This window comes from Cupressus sempervirens, chromosome 11 (genome assembly GCF_028749045.1).
Source record: "Cupressus sempervirens isolate cs-2001-9-10 chromosome 11, ASM2874904v1, whole genome shotgun sequence".
Taxonomy (NCBI): domain Eukaryota; kingdom Viridiplantae; phylum Streptophyta; class Pinopsida; order Cupressales; family Cupressaceae; genus Cupressus; species Cupressus sempervirens.
The window spans coordinates 45,014,999-45,035,795 of record NC_143128.1 but is presented as its reverse complement, the minus strand read 5'-3'; positions in this window follow the sequence as shown (position 1 = coordinate 45,035,795).

Below are 20,797 nucleotides of genomic sequence, written 5' to 3'. Positions count from 1 at the left end.
AGTTGACCCAAATGTTGAAATTCCTATTGCATTTCATTATAGACATCAGAGACTTGTTATGCTTCAAGTTTCATCTCATGATGAATCCGTTTGATCAATTTTCAAGCGTGATTCCAAATGGAATTTCTAAAGTTTTACTGGTGTCAGTATTTGCAGATTAATCAATACCCCTGTTCGTGACATTATAACTCCAAATCTGTGATAGGTCAAGTCAAATGGATTGTATCCTTGTATTTTCCTCTAAAAATACTTCAAGTGTGTCAGTTTGCAAGTCTTGACGAATCCATATGCACACTTTTTTAGGTCAATTCCATTTGCAAAAAATTGCTTTTCAGGCATTGTTTCCAATCAGCAAATCCAAGTAGCCCACTTTGACCGATTGCCATTTGCGTCATGTTATTTTTCATAAGCCCAAATCACATATCCATAATGTCCTCATGACAGAGAACGAGTATCCCATTTTTCATCTTCCCAAGTGTCTGTTTGCCTAGTTTTCAAAGCCAATTTCGAACCTAGTTTGTTATTTTTTGACATGTTTACTTTCAGGTAATTCTGAGAGGTCAACTTTAACAGTCAATATCTTTTGATCTTGAATTGATCATCAGACGAGATTTGACATGGTGCAATTTTGTGGAATAGAGAATCAGTATGTTCAATTTCAGAGCTCGGTCAGGTGTTTGGATCAGTTTTTAAGGCCAGTCAAAGGACCTCCTAGCACCAAATTCTCAGTTTGCAAATAAGTGGTAAAGAAAGTTTTATTTGATGATTCAATGATTGAACTTGATTCTAATCAGTCCAAGGTGATGAATGGATCAGTTTGCTAGTTCAGGTGTTCAAAAATGAAATTTTTTTTAGCCAGACCCACTTGGGGCCCAACTAATTTTACCAAGCTGTTATGGCATCCAGATTTTTCAAATGTGGAATAGTTTTCAGTGGTATTTGCAAGATTGTTGAAATGTGTGATTGATGCCTTATAGAGACATATGAGGATGGAAATGTTGCAGCTTCATCTCATCATAAGATTATGGATTGTATAGTAATGCTCAAATTAACATTAACAACAAGTATTTGGAGATTTTAAGGAGGACCTTGTATCTGTCATTCTTCAATCTCTTCTGGAGGTTATCACAACCACCAAGATGATAAAGAATAAATCTGTCAGCACAAAACCAATCAAAGTTAGCCATAGATTGATTAATAATGGCATAAGTCATGATGAATTTTATTCTAATGGTATGAATAAGCCATGTGGTACGAGCTTCACTATAAAAACTCTATGTGAAGAGGGAAAATAAGTCTGAAGAGAAATATGTTGAAACTACAACAAATGAAATAATGATTCCCAAGGTTGAGGAGACACTGGCATGTTTTAAAGACAAGACCCTTTAATAAGGTAGACTCGTGTGGGGCCCCATGGTCAATGCGTAGGTGGAGGATAATTGTCGGGTCATTCAGAAAAGACTTTTAAATGAACGAACAGGTATGATGACATGGCACCAAAAGTGAGATGCGCGAGGATGCTGACACGTGTCTGCATCAGAGGGTTGGCGCATGCTCGCAAGATGGAGATGTGCACTCAATAAAAAATGTGAGATTGCGGGTGATTGCCATGTGACAGAGGGCCTGGGTCAGGAGATGACATGGCGAGGATAAAATGAGAACGTTAAGGTGGTGAGTTTAGACCAAGTGCTTAAGATGTTTCCATGTGGTGAGATCATGCAGTGTGCGCATGCTTGCAATACCAAGATGCACACGAGATAGCTAATGTGAGAATGTAGGATTGTGCCACGTGGTGACAGGTCCCAATTGTCGATGAGGTGGTGCCAAGCAGAAGATCAAACATTGGAGCCTCCAAATTGTGCCACGTGGCAGGATCGATGGTTTACACATGCTTGCTTCTCAGAGTTGCTCGATTGTTAAGAAATGTGGGCATGTGGGTGATCGACACATGGCAACATGGGCCCAGTCGGTGATGATGTGGCAGGTTTGGTTAGTGTACCTAATTAGCCTAATGATGTGGCAACAATCTTGCCAATCAAATGCGGACACGTGGCAACCCAGTGGTGCCTAGTGGGCCTGGAGAGGATGAGGGAAAAATTGAAAGTAATAAAATAATAATAATATTTTATTGTTTTCTCAAAAAGCATGTCACGTGCATATTTTAAATTTGAAAGGAATTAGATCTAAAGTTTGAACTTTAGATTATTTAAAAATTTTCAAATTTCAAATTTTAAAAGGTGTAGACCTATTTTTTCCAATAGAGGGACTATTTTTTAGATGGACTTTCAGGGGGTTTCTGAGAGGCAAAATAGATGATGTTATATATCGTCGAAATTGGGAGAATCTAAATTTCCCAATTTTGAGGTCAATTTTTGCACAAAATGCCACTGGTTTAGGCTACAAGAGGTTTTCTTTCAAATTCCTATCTTGCAACTGAATTCAGGCATCAAATTTCAAAACTGATTTATGGTAAAATAATGACCTAATATGGGCAAAAGGCGGTGAAAATGCAGTTTGGATAAAATTCTAATCAGATTCACTCAGTAAATCTCAATTTCACTAGCATTTTCACAAACTTATCAGATATTTTGATAACTCAAGGGATTTTATCATTCAGCAGAAGATATTTTGCAAATCAGTTACAGTGTAATGATGAAACAAAATCAGATCAGATGGGTAGAGAGAGAAAAGGGGTTTTGCAACTAAACAAGATGGGATTCCAAGTGGACACTTGTCATCTTCAGAATAGATCTGAGAATTTTTTTCTTGTCTATATCTTTCTATTTTTCATCTATTGAGAGGGTTCCAGTCTTTGGAGAAGAACCAGTCACTGCTGTGATACCTTGTTTTGGATCCAGTTTTGATGCATTCCCAATACTGAGACACCATTTCTTTTAGCATATCCTCTCTTATATGAAAAAAAATAGGAAGATTAATACAGATAGTTCAGATCTATTAGGTTGTTTCATGTTTCTCATTTCATCCATATGATTGTATAATTTCAAGGAAATAATACAAAGAACAACATATGGTTGAGTTTCATCTTTAATCTTGTCTCCTTTATCAACTAATTTTCAATGTTTTACAATCTTTGACATAGAGCTTAGGTTGTAGTTGCAGTCCCTTAAGGTTGTATATTATTCATTGTTGCTTATGACCCAAGAGGTTGTGTAAATGCTTCAGGGAACCAACAAGGTTGCAAGTTTACTGATGCGGATATCATGTAAGAATGGAATTTAATTTGAGCATTGGTGTCTATTTACAAGTTAAATAGATAGATTAGATGTCTGAGTATATAAACAAGTATCAGATATCCATATGTGTGCATTTGATTCATGGGATTGCCCAATGGTTAAGGCACTGATCAGTTATAGGATCATTAAGTCTTATTACTACATATCTGAGGTTTTGTTGAAATTCAACATTATTAAATCAAAAGTGTTTTCACCTTTCATGTTGAAGGAGCTATAATTGTTTAACCCTGACTCAGCTTATGAATGTCATAAATCTGCATCTAGCTACTGTAGGTCCATGTCATTTCATAAGTCTTTAGGATAAATAAGGGGTTTTAATCTACTTAATAGATTCAGGGATATGTTTTTGCGCTAGTACAGTATCATTTGAATCTGAGGTCTACCCACCTAGGTTTAGCAGAGCCTGAAGTAGAAGAAGGGTCATGCCTTATAGTTGGCCTGTTGTCACAAACGGCATGTTGAAAATGGGAGTTAGATGACCCTAGATATGTTAGTTTCTTAGTGGGATAATTGAAAACCCTCTAGCATTTTCAAACACCAACAAACCCTATAACTATTAGATATTTGTTTGCATCAATGCTCCATTAAAACTCAATTGGCAATAATCTTCCTAGATCTAATTACCTTAGAGTTGGAATTTAAAGGATCAAATTCCTTAGCTTCCCTTTGAGGTTGAAGGTTTATCAACTACCCCCTTGAAGCCTGAAGTAGTTGAGACCTATTCTAATTACTTCGCACTTCCCCTTGTACAAGTGACAAGTAAAATTAGCTTTAGGAGAAAAAAAATCCATAAACCTTATGGTAGAAAGGTGTAAGATAAACCTAGGACCTTTTCAACAAAGATAAACCTTTGGATTATTTGTTTGGGATCTTATGATGAAAATTTGGGCATCGATTGGTTGGATGCACACCAATCCAATATAGATTATCAAAAGAAAGAAATTGTTTATAAATATGAGTTGGGAGAGGAAAATAAAATTGTAGGGGTATAAAGACCAATCCCACTCCAAATAATAAGAATTATGCAATTAAATAAATGCATGAGAAAGGGATGTCAAATTTTTGCAATAATAATAAATGACTTCGAGGAGAAATCAGGATAAATAAAATGGCTCAACCATCCCTTATTAGAATAATTTACAGATGTGTTCCTGACACAAGGAGGTCTTTTGAATAGTTGGGCCAGAGGCACACCTAACTATCTAATTTCATTGCTAAGTAAACACAATGGAAGTAAAAAAGATAAGGAAAAATAACACTTTATTGATTCTTCAAGTTATTAGCATACCTTCCCTATTGTAAGGCCTTTTGGGTTATGGCTAGATACAAAATATAACTTCAAAATCCATGATCCAGCTTCAAATTTGCTCTTCCAACAACATTAGTTCTCAACTCTCTAAGTCCTTATCTAAGCTAAATAACATACCCCTATTTATACTTGCCAAAATGACTTACAAAAGATTCTAGATCATTACATAACAGAAAGGTCAACCTTAAAATGGTTTGCACACATCCCAAGACAATATCCTAACATTAAATTCATGATCCGAACTAAATATATAAGTTGTCTCAAACTTAGAACCAATCACAGACAAAATTGGTCAAAGAAGGAATGAAGCATAAAAAATTATTAGGTTCACTCGACACATAAAGGAACACTCACCCAACATTTTTTAGCTTAGCACATATACAAATTCTCAGCCAACAATGAATAGCTTAGCACGTACATGAATTCTCAACCAACACTAGATAGCTTGGCACATACAAGAACTCGACAGTAACTTGAACTCAGTAGTAACTAACACTCGGTAGTAACTGGAATTCAATAGTATGAAAAAAAGAGAGCAAGATTACAAGGAAACCTAGGATTCTCCTACATCAAACAATCAGGGTCAAAAAATGGATTCTCTTGAATCATTGAGATCTCATAACTTGAGTTGAATCTAACTTGGATTGAGAAATCCATGTAGCATCTTCAACTTTTCCTCTTGTGCTTTTACCAACTCTCTAATCCAATATTTTTCCAACCTCTTTAATATGCTTCTTAGGATAATTATTTGGTATAACAACTATTGACAATTGGCTAATGGAGATATGGATTTTTTGTCATTTATGGCAACACATGATGCACATGCTTACAAGAAACCTCAAAAATAAAGAAACTTAGCTTTTGGTAATCAGAAAATTGTCTATGTATGGAACTTGGTATACAACAGTGTATTGTTTTGTTTATAACTTGTTGCTGACATCATGGTATGACTAGCAAACTTAGATGGAGATAGTATACATGTTGGTGATGACATGTATAACCATATAAGTTAGTACAAATTGTACAAAAAAGATATATTCATGTTTTAAGTGAAATAGAACAACGGAATTGAAGTAAAGGATTATTTTGTAATTACTTGTCCAATTAGGACCGACATCCTAGATGTTTACTCTAAGGTGGAAAAGTGTATTATGGTCTTCGCAAACCTAGTAGAAATTTTTAAAAATGCATGGTATTTAAATGCAAAGGACATCTTTTAAATTCAAATGTGTAATGTAATTATGATGTGTGATGTTGAGCAATGATATGTGAAGTTCTGTGAAAGCGATATATGTGAAGTTTTGTGAAAGCTATTTTGTGATCCAAGATCAAGCTGAAGATCAGAGATCAATTAAGAAAGAAGTTATAGTACCTATATTCCAGAAGTTTGATTACTTTTTTGGGTAGTGAGCTCTTCTTGTAATTGGAAGTGCATGTTTGGGCAGTGGGCTCATCTTGCATCTATTGTACCACAACTCCTAATAGGGTTGGAATCCCCTAATAGGGTTGGAATCCCCTAATAGGGATTCAAAGTCTCCTAACAGGGACTCCTTATACTATATTTTCTCATTGACTCCTAACAAGGTCCATCCTCTAACAAGGAACTTATATATCAGTATATTATCTAGTGGGTATCATCTCCATCAGGGTTTTCCCTTGGCCAGGGTTTCTATAGTTAACAAAATATGGTGTTATGAGTCATCTTTGTGCATGGTTACTATTACTATTCAACATTACTTTATTACTTTGTTATGTATGGTTTAAAGTAAGAAATAATATCTAGTTGGTGACTAAAGTTTTTAGATTACTAATTCAAGCCCCCTACCCCCCGCCCCCGGTAATGCCTATTTTTAACAATTGGTATTAGAGCATAGTTACTTTGAAGAGGCTTAATAGCTTGAGTAAGATCCCTATGGATATGGAATAGTTGATGAAGAACCTTGAAGAGTCTCTTGAATAAATTGATCTCCTCACTAAAGAAAGAGATAAGTTGAAGGATAGATATGAAGACTCCAAAGTATACATTGGACAATTGAAGGAAAAGATTGAACATCTCAAATCCAATCCTGAATCTACTGAATCTAGAACTATAGATGATGATTTTTCAAAGCTAAAGATAGAGTACAAGATCTTGAAGCATGAATTGAAGATTAGAAATCTAAAGTTGACTTTGAAGAATGATCCTAGCAAAGTTTAATCTAATTTGAAGACTGAGAATGCAAATCTTAGAGCAAGTCTGGCAAAGAAAACATCTAGATTTGAAACACTAAAAGAAGATCATGAAGAAATTCATAAGTATAATACTATTGTGAAAGGTGAATTAACTCAGTGCAAGAAGTAGCTTGAGAAGCTTCATTCTAGCAAAGAAAAGCTTGATGATTCAATGTCAATACACATACCTACTTATGATAAGTTTGGCCTTGGTTATCTAATTAACATGTTTGCAAAGAAACCTGAGATTAGATTAGATCCAAAAGAAAAAGATAAATCTAATGATAAAATTGAGTCTAGTTAATCTTCTAATAAATGCAAAGAAGTTGGACAAGACAAGGAAGTTGAAATTTTGGATGAACCAAAGCAAGTGGAGTCTCCTAAGGAAACCAAGTATGAATTTAGAGGTAAGTGTTTTTCATGTAATGAAATAGGTCATATGAAAAGAGATTGTATAAGTAAGTCATTTAATCATGTTAAGGACTTTTATTGTCATAATTGTCATGGTATGGGTCATAAAGCAATTGATTATAGGAAACTCAAGTATGATAATGATAGAAAGAATAGTAGAATATCTAGAAATACTAATCTTATAGATAGAAGAAGATCTAATGAAAGGACATGAAGAGAAGGAAGACTTTATGAAGATAGAAGACAAATCATGTGTTATAAGTGTAACAACTTAGGACACATTGCTAAGAATTTTCATACGCTTGATGATCAATAGAATCCTAGAAGTAGAGCACCAATATGTGAGTTATGCAATAACTTTGGACATACAACAAAGTATTTTAGAATGGACAAAATTTGAAGATAGAAGAAATTGGAAACTTTGGAAATAGAAGAAATGATGGAAAGAATGTCAAAAATGATGGAAGGAACAATAAGAGGAACTCCATAACTAATAAAGACAATGAGGGACAAAGAAATGTAGTCAGTGAACTTCAAGAAGAACTCAATGAGGCATTTGTAAAAGGATTGGACATCTCAAAAGAAGAGCTAGATGATGATGAGATGGTAAGATTGAAGCCAGTTATTGAGTTTGATTCAATTAAGTTGAATTAAGCTTATTTACAACACCAAAATTTGAGAACCTCATTCAAAAATTGAATTAGAGGAAGCAAAGTTGGGAAAAGGTGTATCAAGTTAAGTTTAGATGGTAGCTAAGATCACTTGTAATTTGGAGTTTATCTAAATAAGTTATGAACAAATTAAGAGTTATTGATATTACAAAAAAAGTTAATTCTATAGCAAAAGATGAAAACTATGTTTTTTTGTAGAGAATTTCATGAATCAAAGTCTTGAGGAGCATTGTCATGATGAAAGGAGGCTATAGTAAACATCAAGTAGCATCTAAAGATCAGATAGATGATCTTGAGCAGTTATTTGATTACAGAATGTAATTGACATTTTTTTTGTGTTTGAAAAGTATGCAATTAATGCAAGCTCAAGTTGATGGAATAAATGGAGTATAGAATTGATTTTCACTTCATTGCGAATACATCCAAAGCAAAGAGCACTTAAAAGCAACTTGCCAAGGTGATTTTGAAGCAAACCCTATTTTTAGAAAGAAGTATTTTTTCATTTTTCTACAAATTTATTTGGTAAAAGATCATATTTGATAGAATCATGGATATGCCAACAGTGCACAATGTTGAGAATGAGGATAGACCTAAGTTGAAAGTTGTTTCCATGAAACCCATAGAAAGAAACCCTAACTCAATGTTATCCATTACTCCAAACAATGTAGTATATTTGGAAGATGTAGGAAGTTATCTTAATAGTAAATTTGAATCTATTGGGAGTGAATACATGAACAAAGATATGAAATTATTTTTCAATCATAACATAACTGTGAAGCCTGGATTTGAACATATGAAGGAACTAGACCTATTCAAATATCATTTTTATCGTGATTTGGACACAGATAAGTGGACATAGATCATATTAAGTAGGATGCATGATGGGAACCTATGGATGCAAGATATTCTAATTGATATTTCTATCGACCTTATTCATGAGGTAACTACCCTTATTAAACAAGGAAATGTACCTATAGGGGAGAAAATGGTCAAAGAGAAATTTGAGAGTTATACCAAAGTGGTATACAATGGAAAGGCCATGGTAGTCAACACCATTAAGCAAGATGATGTAAGATTCCTGAGTAGAATCATTACCTATCTATATGTGCAAGCTCAAAGATTGATAAATTATTAGTTGGATTCATCTATGCGACATATAAGATATGTGTAGAGAAGGAACAAGTAAACCTTAGTGAAATTATTAGAATGCAATTACTTGAGAACCTAAAAAATATCAAAAGGACTAAGAATAGTGTGTTTACATTTCAGTCACTAATCAATCAAATATTCTTTCATGTGCTTAAAATATTTTCATATTTATCAGTCATGGAGATAATGAGTAGTGATAGATGTACAGTGGAGAAGATCATAGAAGTATGCAAAAGAGATCTAGCAAATAAGATATTGGATAGTGGAAACTTGATAATGAAGACATTTCAGAATGAAATAAGACAAAGATTTAGAATTGCACCTACAATTTTAGATAGATGTAAAGAAGACATTTGTATTATGGTTGATAGAAATTATACTTATATTCAAGTAGTAGAACCTCGGGAAATGTTTCTTAGTCCCTTGGGTTATGAATTGAATGATGATATAGCAGTTGGTTATATTGGTTTATTGTTGAAATTAGAGAAGGATAGAGTAGAATACAGATTTGGAACCTATGATGAGATTACCCAATTAGCTCATCAAGCATCACAAGAAGATAGAGTCTATTATGAAGAAAGCTTTATCAGAGGTAGTGAGGCAAACCATGAAACAAGGCATACTAAATATACAACCTTTGTTAGTATCTATTGTAGAGACATCTTTAGAATAGAACATTCTGTATGTAGCAATGTCTGATGTGCAACCTAGTGAGTTGAAGATAAAATCAGAGAGATTAGTGGAAGTGGTGACCACAAAGACAAAAAGGGTCAAGCAACAAGTCACTAGACCAAGAAAGAGGCAAAAGACATTGTTGTTAATTATTGAATCTAGTGATGAAGAAAAAGAAGAATAAGAAGTCAAACAAGCAGAGAAAGTAATAAAGCAATCAGCAGGAAAAGCTCAACAACCCTGGAAGTTGAAGATAGAAAAGATTAACTCAAATATTGATATTGAGGGTAACTTTGTTGAGATGAACAAATTTTATGACTTGTATAACAATTTTTAAAAAGATCAGATTGATATCTCTACTATGAGATATATTATAGAAAACAATCTAAAATTGAATGATATTGAGGGCATAGTAAACTAGAAAGTCTATGATAAACTTATTGAGAAGAAGGCTCCAACAAGAGAAGAAAATTTAGAACTTCAAAAGTCTATGCTAAGAACTATTTACAAGACTGATGACGTAGAAGAGATTAAGAGATTATTGAATAATCTTGCACCTTATTTGAGAAATAAAGTAAGACCATTTTTATTTATAGTGGGTGAGAAAGATAAATTAAGAAGTGAAACTGCAACAACAATAAGTCAAATGTTAACAAATCTAAGGCAACATCTCCACTAGCACCTAGAATCTCAGAAGTGTCAGTGAGTGGTGACACTATGTAGATAGATCAGACCAATGTTACCATTAATATTGATGATACTAATCCATTTGTAGGTTTCAAAAAAAATGAACCTAATACTGAGGATATTGAAGACAAATTGAGACAAATTGAAGAGGAAAAGAGGTTACTTGAAGAAGAAAAGAAGAAAGTAGAAGAGGCCAAGCATAAATTGCTTGAGGATGAGAAGAAAAGAAAGGAAGAGGAGGAAAAGAAAAGAATAGAAAAAATAAGAAAGAAAACATAGGAAGACAAGAAGAAGTTATTGGAAGAGGAAGAAGAGAGAGAAACTGAAAGAAAGGAAAAAGAAAAGAAAGAAGAAGAGAGAAGATTAAAGAGGCAACCAAGAAGCAAAGAGAGGATGACACTAAACCTTCTAGTTCATCTACTCCACTTTCACTTGCTAGCTTAGCAACTTATGATGATGATCAAACTGATTTGATCTCATCTTGATCAAAGCTTATTTAGAAGAATAAAATAGTGAAGAGCCTATAGAAAACCTTGATGGAGGTTATTGATAGACTACATCTATACTCTGGTAGTGCAACACACAGAACCAAATCTAGAATAGAGGGCATAGGTAGTGCTAAAGTCATTTTATGAAAAAATTACTAACTTGTTAAGTGTTGTAGAAGTAAAGGCACAAATTTCACATGATGCCAACTTGTTTATCATCATTTACCAAAATATTAAGGATGATTTAATAAGTCTTGATACTTGTATCAAGGAACTTCAGAAGTGTCAATAGGATGGTAAGATATTGTACCTTAAGTGTACTCTATCATATAAGCTAACTAAGGACATTGATAGTTAGATTGAATGAAAGATGAGTGAGCTAGAGGCTCTATCTAGCTAGTTATAACATCCATCTTGTAAAGTTGATGATTTTGAAGGATAAGTGGCCGGTATTCACAATGATATCAAAAAATTGGAACTTCAAAAAGAATAGATTTTGTAGAAAGTATTAGATTTCAGAGAATCTATTGCTCTAAAAATATCTTTTGTTGAGAAGCAATTGGAGGAATGTGTCAAGGCTAAGGACACCTATTCTAACTTTTTGTATTCAGACCTTAATGCAGTTGAGATTGCATCATATGTTTAATGTGCAATTATCACCTCTATTAAATCCACCAAGGAGACATGGACTAAAGGTATGGAAAGTCTCAAAGCAAATTTGGATGATTGCATGAATATTCTACCAACTTAAGGCAAAAGAACAACATTTTTGAAGCAGATGGATAGTTTTTGAACAAATTTTGGCATTTTGACCTTTGTCATTGATGTCAAAGGGGGAGAGATACAATGTGAAAATTATAAATTAGGTAAAGAAAAGATAAATATTCTAAAGTATATTGTAAGGGGGAGCATATGTAAAAACTTAACATAAATAATATATGTAGTTTTTTTGTTACTTAGCCAATTTTCCCTATTTTGTTGCCATCAATGCCAAAGGGGGAGATTGTTGACAACTGGCTAATGAAATATGTAATTATTGTCATTTATGGAAACACATGAGGTACATGCTTATAGTAAACTTCAGAAATAAAGATACTCAACTTTTGTTAATTAGAAAATTATCTAAGTATGGAATTTGGTATACAACAACATATTGTTTTGTTTATAACTTCTTGTTGACATCATGGTATGAATAGAAAAGTTAAATGGAGATAGTATACATGTTGGTGATGATGTGTATAACCTTAGAAGTTAGTACAATCTATATCGAAAAGAGATATTAATGATTTAAGCAAAATAAAACAGTGGAATTGGAGGAAAGGATTATTTTGTAATTACTTGTCTAATTAGGGCCGACATCCTAGATGTTTACTCTAAGTTGGAAAAGTGCATTATGGTCTTAGCTGACCTAGTAGCAATCTGAGAAAAGAAATTTTTATGTAAAGGACATCTTGCAAATTCAAATGTGTAATGTAATTATCATGTGCGATGTTGAGCAATTGTATGGGAAGCTTTGTAAAAGTGATATATGTAAAGTTTTATGAAAGCTATTTTGTGATCTAAGATCAAGCTAAAGATTATAGATCAATCAAGAAAGAAGTTATAGTACCTATATTCCAAAATTATGATTACTTGTTTGGGAAGTGAGCTCTTCGTGTAATTGGAAGTGCATGTTTGGGTAGTGAGCTCATCTTGTATCTACTGTACCACAAATCCTAATAGCATTGGGATCTCCTAATAGGGATTCAAAGTCTCTTAACATGGACTCTTTATACTAAATTTTCTCATTGACTCCTAATAGGGTCCATCCTCTAACAAAGAACTTATTTATTAGTATATTATCTAGTGGGTATCATCCCTACTGCAGCTTTCCCTTGGCTAGTCTTTTCCTAGTTAACAAAATATGGTGCTATGAGTCATCTTTATACATGCTTACTATTACTATTCAAAATTACTTTATTACTTTGTTATGTATGGTTTAAGGTAAGAAATACTATCCAGTTGGAAACTAAATTTTGTAGATTTTTGATTCACACACCACCCTGCCCCCCCTTGCCCCAGTAATCCCTATTTTGAACAAAAACTTCATCATCTGACTCTTGATACTTATGCAAATCAGAATTATTGAATATAGAAGTTATATTTGATTCAAAAGTATCCTGGGTGCAAGGCCAATCTTGCATCACCCAAAAATATTTTATTTTTAGTCTTTTCCATTTTAATAAGGACTAGTAGATAGGGTGGTTACTATTTATGGGAACTTACTATTTTTAGTAAGTTTATCATACGAGCTCAGAATGTTCTCATTTTCTACAGGAAGGTTCATTTTAGAGTTGTAAGCCTACCATAAAAATCTCATTTCTCAAGCATTGGTAACAAAGAAGTTATTATGGATTTTTAGTGGCAAAAATTGCAAAAAAATATTTAGGCTTAGCATTGTAGTCTTAGAGTGCCTGGATGAGGTCTGAAAACTCGACAGAAGGGCGCAAGCACTATTTTGAGCATGTACATCATAAGCTGGCATTTATGAAAAGTGGTTATAATAGCCAATCGGAGCAATAGTTTGTGAGTTATGGCCTTTAGAAGTTGGGATGCCAAAATTTCTAAAATAATTTGTCAAAGATGTATTTGGCCAATTCTATGTGTATTGTTAGGGTCTGTCAGCCGTAGGTATTAAGTTTGAGCATGTAGAACGTTCTCGGGTGACATAAAATTGAGTATTTAAGAAAGGCCCAAACATTGTCTAGGACAACTCTGGGTGATAGTTCACAGCTTGTCTTACAAATTATTGTATTGAAGGCACCCATGTGGGTTAGCATATTGTACTTATGAAATCAATAATTCCACATTTGCGGTGAAAATAAGAAGTCCTTTTTTTTCTCATATTTTCTATTGTTTCTATGTTTTTGTTATGAGTTTATGGTATTAAGGGGAGCTCCCTACATCAAGTGGTATTAGAGCTAGAGTTCTTGAGTGCATGGATAGATCATCGAATATGAGGCAGTTTGCACCAAGACCGTAGTTTGGGTTGAGCATGTAGACAGATCATTGATTCTGAGGTAGTTTGCACTAGGGTTTTAGCAAAAGCATGAAAAATACCTCTATGAAGAGAGCGTGGTGGAAGAGCTATAGGTGTTACACCTGAGGGTTTCTGGGCCATCCAAAGACAAATGCAAGCATTGGAAGAACAAATGCATAGATGAATGAATCTTCCCATAAGAGATGAAAGTGAGGATGAGGATGAAGTAGAAGAAAATGTTGAAGCAGAGGTAGTTCTAAATCCAGAGGAAGAGAGGCTTTTTAAAGCCATCTCCAAGATTGGAAAAAGACCCAAGTTTGAGGTTCTCACATTTTTGAGAAATCTTAACCCAGAGGAGCTGATCAATTAGATCAATGAACTAGAGGAGTACTTTGAATATGAAGATATTGATGATCTTCATAGGGTCATTTTTGTGAAGCCAAAACTAAAGGGACATGCGAAGATTTGGTGGCAAGAGGTTTAGTTGGAGAAAAATAGAAAGGGAGAGGATAAAATCACTAGATGGGATCAGATGAAAGATAAACTAAAGCAACAATTCATTCTTGTGGATTATAAGCTTGATCTCTTGAAGAAGATGCAAGGGTTGAAGCAAGCAATAAAATCTGTTCAAGAGTATACCGAAGAGTTCTACTGAGTTCTCATCAGAACCGACCATGTAGAAGTTGAGAAGGACAAAGTCACTCATTATCTTAATGGGTTAAGGCCCAGCATTTAGGATGAGCTAAGTCTAGTTTGAATGAGTAGTATTGAGGAGGCATACTAGTTTTCTCTAAGAGTTGAGGACAAACTGAGTAAGAAGTTTGATGATAAGAACAGTGGAAGAGGTCATGGTGGAAGATCTGGTGGATGATCTTATGGTGGTCATAATGATGATCAAAAGAACAAGGATGAGGCTAGAAGTAGTAGTTATAACTAGAGGGGAAAGAATTTTAATCATTTTAATGATTAGAATAATAAAGATCAGAGAGGAAGAGGCAGAGGACAAGGATCTAGAAGAGAAGGCTTCCATGGAAAATGTTTTCAATGTGAAGAAGCAGGGCATAGAGCATTTTAATGTACCCAACACCAAGGAAGGACAAATCAAAGAATAAAAGGTTAGGAAAGAGTTGCACATGTTGATGAAGATGCTAGATCCTCACAGTTTGAAGATGTTGAAAGAGGAGAAGTCCTATTTAACAGAAGAGTCTTACTAAGTGATGAGAATGAACCTAAGCAAAGAAGGAGCTTGTTTCACACAAGGTGTAGATGTGAAGATAAGTTTTGTGATGTGATCATTGATGGTGGAAGTATTGACAATCTGGTGTTAAAAATGATGGTCACCAAGTCAAAGCTAAAGAGGTAGAAACCCCTGCATCCATACCATATTTCTTGGGTGTAAGACGACCACAAGCTCATGGTCAATGAGTACTGCTCAGTGAAGTTCAAGATTGGAAGCTACCAGGATGAGGTACTATGCAATATCATACCTATGTACATATTTCATATGTTGTTCGGTAGGCCATGGAAATTTGATAGGCATGTTGTACATGATGGGCGAGCAAATATCTACACTCTAACTAAGGATGGAATGAAACATAAGTTGAAGTTGTTGAAGAATAAAGAAGAAAAGGTATGTAGTGCTGCTAGATATGTTTTGTTGATGGAAAAGAGTTTCTTAAAGGTATGAAGCATTAAGATATGTGTTTTGCTATAATTCCTAAAGATAGTAAAGAAGAGGAGGAGGAGGTGCCTACAGAAGTTGCAGATATGTTCGAAGAGCTTTTTGATATTGTATTAGATAATGTACCTGATGGATTGTCGCCAATGAGGAAGATCAGTCACTAGATGGATTTGGTTCCATGAGCTAGTTTTCCAAACAAGGTAGTGCATAGAATGACACCAACAGAAAGTGAAGAGTTGAACAAGCAAGTTCAAGAGTTGTTGCAGAAGGGGTTGATTCGAGAGAGTCTGAGCCCATGTGCTATACTAGCAGTATTAACACCAAAGAAGAATGGAGAATGGAGAATGTGCACAAATTCTAACATTATCAACAAGATCACAATAAAGTATAGATTTCCATTGCCAAGGATGGATGATATTATGGACTATTTGAGTGGAGCTAAGCATTTCAAAAAGATAGATTTGAAGAGTGGGTACCATTACATTCGTATCAGAGAAGGTGATGAGTGGAAGACTACTTTCAAGATAAGGGAAGGACTATATGAGTGGTTAGTCATGCCTTTTGGGTTAACCAATGCACCAAGCACTTTCGTGAGGCTCATGAATGAGGTACTGAAGGAGTTTCTAGGTAAGTTTGTCATTTTTTACCTAGATGATATATTGATCTTTAGTAAGACATTAGAGGAGCATTTTATTCATATTCGCAAGGTGTTTGATAAGTTGACAGAAGAAAAGTTGCTAATAAACTTGAAGAAGTGCAATTTTATAAAGAAAGTGTTGGTGTACCTAGGATTTGTAGTCTTAGGAGAAGATCTGAAAATGGACCCAGAGAAAGTAAACGCTATCCTTGAATGGCCTACTCCAAGGAGTGTGATAGAGGTAAGATCTTTTCATAGATTGGATACATTTTATAGAAAGTTCATAAGAATTTTTAGCAATATTTGTGGACCCTTGACTAAAACAATGAGAGGGGATAGGAAAGAGTTTAATTGGACTATAAGAGTAGATAAGAGTTTTAATCTATTGAAATAGAAGGTTACTAAGCAACCTATTTTAGCACTTCCTGATATTAACAAGGTGTTCCAAGTAGACTGTGATGCTAGTGGTACTACAATAAGAGTTATTTTGAGCCAGGAAGGTAGACTTGTTGCTTATTTCAATGAGAAGTTGAATGATGCAAAAAGAAAATATTGTATTTATGATCAAGAATTTTATGTTATAGTTCAAGAATTTAAGAAGTGGAGACACTATCTTCTTCTTAAGGAGTTTGTTTTATATATTAATCATCAAGCTTTGCAATATTTGAATAGTCAAGGAAAATTGAACCAAAGGCATTTAAACTGGGTTGAGTTTTTGTAGAGTTATACATTTTTTTTGAAACATAGGAGTGGGAAGTCTAACAAAGTTGTGAATGCTCTTAGTAGAAGACAACTTTTGATAATAGAAATGCAGATAGAGGTGGTTGGATTCAAGGAACTCAACACATTGTATCCAAATGATTCTAATTTTCATGAAGCATGGAAGGCTTGTATAGAACCTGTTACACTTGACAGGACAAAGTGGTTGGATTTCATGATCCAGGATGGTATGTTGTTCAAAGGAAGCCAATTGTGCATTCCCATAAGTTCAATGAGATAGAATCTCATCAAGGAGAAGCATAATGGAGGATTGGCTAAACATTTTGGCAAAGATAAAACCATAGCTTTGGTTGCTGAAAATTACTACTGACCATAGGTGTCACAAGATGTAATGAAGTTTGTACAAAGTTGTAAAGTATGTCAGATGGTGAAAGAGTGAAGTGGAATACATGGTTGTATCAACCATTACCTATACCAGAGAAGTTGTGGGAAGATATCAGCATGGATTTTGTTCTTGAATTATCAAGAACATAGTGTAGGGATGATTCTATTTTTGTGGTGGTTGACAAGTTTTCAAAGATGGCCCATTTTATTCCTTGCAAGAAGACTAGTGATGTTGTTCATGTAGTAGAGTCATTTTTCAGAGAAGTGGTGAGATTACATGGTCTACCATAGAGTATAGTTTCAGATTGAGATATCAAATTTGTTGGGTATTTCTGGCATACATTGTGGAAGAAGTTGAAGAGAGATTTCAAGTTTAGTTCATCACATCATCCACAGACTGATGGAGAAACATAAGATGTGAATTGTAGTTTGGGAAATTTGATAAGATGCTTGGTTGGAGATAAACCAAAAAAGATGGGATATGATTTAACCATAGGCAAAATTTGCATATAATAATTATATCAATAGGAGTATTGGTAAATCACCATTCTAGATTGTATATGGGAGTAGTCTTAGAAATGTGTTGGAATATTCAAATGGGAAGAGTACTTCTAAGAGGGGGGGTGAATTAAAAGTAACACACTTTAACCTTTTCAAATCCTTTAAAACAAATAACTTAAAGTAAACTGCATGCATACAAACATATTAAATGAACATAAAATAAACACATAACACTAGAATTTGGTAACCCAAAAACCCTCTAGGAATAAGAAGGTAAAACTGGGGTGGGGATGATACTCACAAAATCACTACAGCAATAATTGTTTGACCACTTTTGATGGTATGCCCTGTGAAAGGCTTTGCACTATGTCAATAGTGACCTAGTTAAAGGATTTACAGACACTTTACATGAAGTGTCACCTTGTCAAAGGATTTAATCACCTCTTCAAAAGATCTAAAATATAGCTGTTAAGCTAACCTATCATCATAGGGTTTTCACTATCTGATACAATTGCTAGAGAATATTAGAAATCTTTGACCTGATTGCTTACAATCTTCAATTACTAATTTTAGGCACTTGATCTGCTCATTCTAATGTGATCCTTACTTGATCTAATATCTATTCATAGCCCTTGTTCTATTCTAATCAATTGGATATGTAAATGTTGTTCAATTCACTAAGTCTATGATGCCCCTGCTATTTACCCTATTCTACAATTTTGCTATATGCTTAGCAACTTCCTTAACTTCTATTTAGCAACTTAAAATCCTCGGGTCTAAGCCTTCTTATAAAGACTTTGTAGAATTAGGGTTAGGTATGGATATATGATCCATATTGAATCTTGAATTCCTGCTCATTCCTTGCATTTTTCTCATTGGTTGCATGCCTTCTCCATTTTCTTGATTAGTTGCATGCTGATTGCATAGGAAGTATAAAAGATTCATTCTTAACCTTATTATCCTTCGAAATCCTTCTATGTTAGCTCAAAAATGGTTAACATCTAAGTTTTTGAAGGCACAAACTCATATGTTGATTCTGTGTTACTCGGCACATACTAGACTAGTGGTGCTCGGCAGATATACTATCCTTCTTTTCTTAGCACCTATTGCATTCTGTCTTGCTTGGCACATGTATGACTCTAGCTCACTCGGCATATGAAACATTCTGACTTGCTCAACATCAATTGTGACTCAATACCCATATATCACTTGGGACCTGTATAATGCTTGGCACCTGAAGTCACTCGACACTTGTTGGAATTCTAGTTTGGCACATATTGTAGCTCGACATACATAGTGTTCTCAGATTCTATGTAGAAAGTGGTTAAGTGTGTTGACACTCAAATGTCAAAAACATTCTAAGATGAACAATCTCCCCTTTTGACATGAATGTCAAAAACACTTAACTGAACATTATTGATCTAACCTTATGAGTACCCTATCCAATCTGATTTGCATATGTACAAAATTCCAAAATTTGTTCAAAATACATTAAAATTCTTATAACTCCCCCTAAGATAATTGTGCCATTTTCATTAGTCTATTCAATGGCCTTCTTCTTCTCTTTTGTTTGTTCCTTGGCCTTTTCTGTAGATGCCCTTGTGCTAGCTCTTGTTGTTGGTGTTGGCTTCACTTGTGTAGGCTTGGTTACCTTCTTAGGTTTGGGCTAAGTTGGAGGCTAAGTTTTAGCCTTTCTCTTCTTTTGCTTAGCTTGTGTAGGTTCTTCCTTGGCTTCTTCTTCCTCAGCACATTCCTCTTTATCTTCTCGTAAGCCCTAAGTTAACTCCATTGGGCCTTGCCCTTGTTCTTCTTCTTCACTCTCACATTCTTCTTCTTCTTCAACACCTGCTTCTCTTTCAATATCTACACCAAATTTCTTCTTTATCTTCTTCACTAATTTATCTTTCCTCTTAATTATAGAGGTTGTCTTGAATTCTGTTTCAACTTTGGATTTAACAACATCATATGTGCCAAAATGAGGACCCTCCTTATCAATCTCTTTTGCAAGCAATGTTGTGATTGTTGCTAAGGCTTCATCTACATCAAGTTCATATCCCAATGGCCTTAGCCATCTCACCCTTGGAATTGATGCCTGAATATAGGTATAGTCAATATCAATCAAAAAGAAAATGTCATTGATATTTTTTTCCACTAAGGAAACTAGTATTCTGACCCTTTGCTTCATGGATTTCTTGAAATCCTCAAAATAGCTTGTCATTTGGGCCTCAAAATTATCACCCATCTAATCAATGAACTCATTGATTTGTGTGATTGCAGTTTTGTTTGGATTCTAGTTCACCTTTCCAATAGAAGGAAACTCTTCCATGACATAAAAGAATATGCACATAAGAACTGAACCAAACTTGCATTGAGCACATTTTGACCTCCTTATTGCTCCTAGGTTCTCATTTATTTGCTGCAACATTAGTTTTTCTAGATCATATGTATGATCTTTCTTCACAAGCTTGTAAGCTACATCAACAACTATACATGGCACACTGTTCAATCTGCTAGATAGGTAAAATTTGTGAGATATCACTCTCACTGCAAAATCTAGAAGAGGATCTGTTATAGTATCAATAGTCATACCCCTCTTATTCCACTTAGCCCCTATATTCCTTTCAATAACTTCTTTGGAATCACTGCACAGGGTCTTAGGCTGATCTAGGGTTGGGAAACCTGTAATCCTATGCACTATTTTCTTTGTAATCTTAACTGGTCCCATATTCTAACCATAAACATCCATTGTGAATTTTGCTTAAAACAATCCTTATCCATTCTATTTTAAAACCTGTAGGGTAAACTAGGGCATTTGTTAAACCCTTCTTCTCAACTATTTGAAACTCATCCTTTAGAATTTTTTTAACACACAGTTTTTCATAGGCTTGAAATATTCCAAGGTCTCCTATTGCTCCTATTTTACAGTTGTAACACTTCCTTATGTCTTGCACCATGACAACCTTTGGTGGAATTATGGACAATGCACCGGTAGGGTCATTTCTG